The 5,021-nt window shown below is 32.7% G+C and overlaps 1 protein-coding gene and 1 long non-coding RNA gene across 5 annotated transcripts in view; one reads left to right on the top strand and one right to left on the bottom strand.

Annotated features, from left to right (window-relative positions):
* Window positions 1–5,021, top strand: part of LOC102678616 (zwei Ig domain protein zig-8-like) — a 420,477-nt gene that overhangs the window by 293,200 nt on the left and 122,256 nt on the right. The window lies entirely within an intron of this gene.
* Window positions 1–5,021, bottom strand: part of LOC116184936 — an 18,353-nt gene that overhangs the window by 12,882 nt on the left and 450 nt on the right. The gene's annotated exons all lie outside the window — the stretch shown is intronic.

Genomic DNA, 5,021 nt, shown 5'->3' with positions numbered 1-5,021 from the left:
AAAAAAAAAAAAAAAGAAAAAAAGAAAGAAACTCGATTGCATCGAAGCGTGAAAAGAGGCGATTAATTTCCTTATCCAAACTTCACGGCTCTCTTAGTCGATGGAATATCTATCTGGACCCAGTAACCGACGGTTGATAAGGTAGTGGAGAGACACCTGACAGGTAAAAGAGGCGGAAAAAAAGAAAAGAAAAAAGGAATATCGATTCGACGAAAAAAACTCGGTTGCGGCGAAACGTCATTTTATAGCCTCTGTAAAGGAAAACTAATAATCCACGAGATACACTCTTTACCACACTCCTCTGTGCGAGGAAACCTCTCGTGCGTGAAACGAATTACGCTGATCAAAGAACAAAAATTATTCTCGTTCAGCAACTGAGGAGAGAACTCTCTTAGAAACCTTTCGCCTTCTCACTTGACGCCTAGCCACGATGTTCAAAGAAGACCGATCGACACGAATATTCTTTAATGTCTCTCTCTCTCTCTCTGTTTCGATGAAACGTTGCTTCGAGAATTCGAGGTTGTGTTGATCGAAGAAAAAAGTGTGATTCTGAGAATTTATTTTTGTTTGGATGATTAAATGGCTGATAGAAGAATTTTTTTATTGCTTATTTCGATATTTGTATGTAACAAGAGTAACGTGAGTTTGTTGTTTATGATTATTATATTGGCAAAAGATAAATTAAATTTCTTCTTATATTATCCAATATTCGTTATTAAATGAAACAATATATATTAAAAGGAACAATAGTAAACTATAATATAAGGATAGAAAGATAAATAACATAACGAAGCAAGGATCATACGTGGTCAGACTTGATTCGAAATCGATATTAAGGTTTATTTTCTTGGAGGAGTTTGATTCGTTGATATTTCGAGGAAAAATAATATCGTAATTATCGTAATTTAAAATAAGAAAAAGAAACAATATCGACAGATTAACGAAAATTTACAATTTTTAAACATCGTATTAATAATTTTTTGCTCGTACGAAGAAACGAAGAGTATATTAACAAATGGCGCCCATTGAAAGATTATCGTGTATTAATTAATTGTATTTCCATTGTATTAATATACATCACAAGAGTACTTCACGCGGCATACCTTTACAGTACCCAGTATCCCAAATAAATTTTCATCAAAGCTATTATTTCTCTTAGTTATTACCAACAATTCCGACCGCTGTTATCGTATTTCGATTACATTGATAACTATATCGAGAATTGTTCTTCGTTATTGACGTTAAAATTACACGTATAATAATACTTTTATGAATTTTCCCACATTGTTAAATCATACATTATCGTACAAGTTTAATTTAAGGTAATAATGTATTGATAACATAATGTTCAATTATTAATCGTTAAACGATAATCGAATATTTTCAATTATTATATTTCAGATTACGTTTTAATAAGAAAAAAAATCTATCCAAACTATATCTCGAATTGTTGAAATAATATTCGAGCATTTCCATTTGTATCTCGCGCAAGGAAACATGGGTGAATGAATGCGTACTGGGAAATGACTGTGCGAACTCTACAACAGGAATATCTTGCACGTTCCATACAACTGACGTCGACTTACGTCGACACAAGCGCAGCCAACTTCACCTGTTTGCACCCTGCAACATTTTCGAGAAAGCCAACGAACCCTTACCTTACCTTGGATTAAACATTCAAAGACATATTCGTACACCATCTCGATTTGCCTTTCGTTTCGAAAGTTCTGCGACTATAAGGTGAATGCAACTTTGTATTTGAAAGTTTGCCTTTGAATTGTTTCACGTGGTATTAATGACGGTTTAGCATTCTGTCTTCTTCCTTAATTAAAAGTATTAGGAATTTCTGAAAATCGTAAATATCAATTGGCAAGTAAGTAAAATTAATAATAATCGATCCGTGAAATCAAATCAATCACGATATAAATGCGGAATCGAGTGAATTTCGAGAAATTTTATAATTCGAATAACGTTCTCGCGAATGTCTGAAATTTCATGGATTAATATGAAACTGTACGAACAACAATGTATTGATTCGATAGGAATCCAATCGGCGATTGTGTAAACGCAATCAGTGAATTCCTGTCCTTTCGGTGTGCATTGCTATTTTCGCGTTAGCAACGATGGAAACGTGTCCAGAACAGAATGACCCTCGTTTCCGCTGGATATTGTCTTATAGATCGTGTTTGGTGGACTATCAGATATCAACTATATTATCAAATGAACGCGATAGAGACGTAATCTTTCCCGTTCTTCTTTAAATTTTTTAAAAGCGTTTTTATATTCGTTGTCTTTGATATTGATTTTTTACATATTACAGATTATAATTTAATTGAAAAACTAGAATATTATATTCGATAATATTTTTTTTTTGTTTTTTAAAATTTTTATATAATATAGAATCAATTTTATACGGAAATAAATACGTTTATCATTAAATTAGTTAAAGCACTAGCAGTGTTAAACGTGAAAATATTAAACGTGGAACAGATTTGGATATTTTTCGTGGGGAATGAGAAAAATAAATAGAATGATAAATATAATTTACTTGAAATTAAAAATTATTTGTAAAATATTATTAAGATTCTCGTATATATGCGATTATTTTGAAAATAAAGATTTTATTGAATCAAGTAAAATTTTTTTTTTACATTCTTCTAAACAAATTAAATATTGAATACTATTTTATTATTAATAAAAGAATATCACGTTACGTATCATTTTATACCTGCACGATTACATCTGATTGAATCTCTCTCTCATTTAACTTAAACAAACATCGATTTCTCGCTACAAAAATCTCGCTACACAACTGAAAAAAATAAACCACGTTTTCCAACTACGGAACAAAAATCACGGGAGAAAAGAAACGGAAAACGGCGATGAATAAAAGAGGTGGCGGGATAAAAATGCGTGTGTTTCAATATGTACAATTTATTATCGTCTCCCTCATACGTATTTCCGTGCAAATATAGAACAATATTGCACCGTGCAGACTTTTTTCCCCCCTCCCCTCCCCGGTGAAAATCGTTCCCTACCGGAAGTAGCGAAGTGATGAACACGACCCGTGCAAACACCGAGACTCCCAATATCAAGCACCATGTAATATTTGTCTTTAATTATAAATATTGCCGTATCACGTCGAGATGAAACGAATCCGGCCAATAAAATCGTAGAGAAATTGTTTAAATAACGATATAAACAAAAATATTTGACGAACGAAATATAATAGCCCCTAGCTTCATCTAGCTTCGACGTCTTGTTTTAAATTTTAAATCACATTATCCCATAGATTTATCCGTCTCAATTTCAAGCTTAATCTCAAGCAAAATATCGTCACGTTTTATTATTCTTACAACTCTTCCTTGTATTATTCTATTGTAATCTCGAGATTCTTCAAATCTTTCTTCTAGAATTTCTCCAAGACGTCGTCCTTGGTTAAGATTTATAGGGACGCATAATTTTGGGGAGGATTCGGGGCATTCTTCATGATCCCGTTGGTTGGACGAATGCACGAACGCGGAATATTTATCAACGTGGTTGACGGGATAGTATTGAATTTTTATTTCGAATAATAATCGTTCCGCGTGGCCGGTCGTACGTGAAAATCGGAATGGCGTGGAAATATTTGTTTTCGATGCGTTCGAATTCGCGCGGCCAACGGGAATTCTCATCGTTTTCGAAATGGGTAAAGGGATGTAAGAGACGAGATTTTCTCGCTCGTGTTTGCGCTGCATTCCATGATAAGGTTAATATTTGAAATGGACTTTCAAATTCGATCGTTCGACTTTATTTTAACATAATTTTATTGCCGCCTGTTAAATTTCACGCGAGTTGGGGGGTATTTTAAGATGGCGATATTGATAGGGGGTGAAAGAAGAAATTTACAAGGAAGTGAGTGAAATGATGGATAGAATAATATTACGAGGCGTTATAAAGGGAATAAGCGATGAACATCTTTTGAAAATCATTAATATTGGAAATTACAAATTGTAAAGCTTAAATCGGTACAATTAAAATATTGGAAAGGAAGAAATTGAACATTAATATAGTACATAATAAATAAATAAATCATATTTTTGTTATTGATTATACGAGAGAATTATTAATTTCGTATTATTCATTTTAATTTTTTCTTTTATCTTATACATTATACGAGACAATGAATCGATAAATTAATTTCAATTATTAATTTATTCGGAGAATCGCGCATATATGTGTACCAAACATTAAATTCGTAATTGCGTAAAATATCTCACACTTGTACCACCAGTAATATATCTTTAAATTTATCATTATCATGGAAAATTTAAAAAATGAAAATTCTAATCTAAAAATGAAATTTAAGAGGAAAGTATAGTCGAAACTTAGACGATTATTTTCTACGAAGATAAAAACAAATTTGTGCTCCATAAATTCGTCTCTTTCTGTCTCTCTCTCGTTAATTAATTCGAGTTTTCGAGATATCGTTGTCTAGCGCTGGGATAAGAGACGAATGCCTCGCGGAGAGCGCGGTTTCAAGCGATCGTTTAACATGAACGAGACTTTAAAATCGTCTAATAGAACACTGTTAACGAGGGGAAACGTGAAACGATGCGAAACACGAGAGAACGGAAAGAAGCACCCTAACTCCAACCCCCTCCCCTACTCGTTGGAATGACGTTTGAGTAATTAAAATGCAGTCGTGCCCTCGCGAAAATTCTGGTTTTATGCGATGAAAAGTGGCAAAGACACGCGATTTTCAAAGGTTTAAGTTGGCCTCCGATAGAAGCTCCTCTCCTTGATAAAAAAAAAAAGTGGCTAATGAAGAAAGTGCACATTCGAAGTGTACACGAATCAGTAAATATTTTAAAAATACTTTAAAAATCAAGTTTCATTAAATATTCTTAATTAACATTTCATTTAGAAAATTTAATTCTAATAAAACAGAAGAAAAGCTGTTACAAAAATCTTTCTTATCGATGATCACGCTATAAAAACTTCAAAGTAAAATTCTCCAATTTCAATTTCACAGGAATAAT

This window comes from Apis dorsata, unplaced genomic scaffold, assembly GCF_000469605.1.
Source record: "Apis dorsata unplaced genomic scaffold, Apis dorsata 1.3 scaffold_75, whole genome shotgun sequence".
NCBI classification, from domain to species: Eukaryota; Metazoa; Arthropoda; class Insecta; order Hymenoptera; family Apidae; genus Apis; species Apis dorsata.
This window is presented reverse-complemented; position numbering and strand designations above follow the sequence as displayed.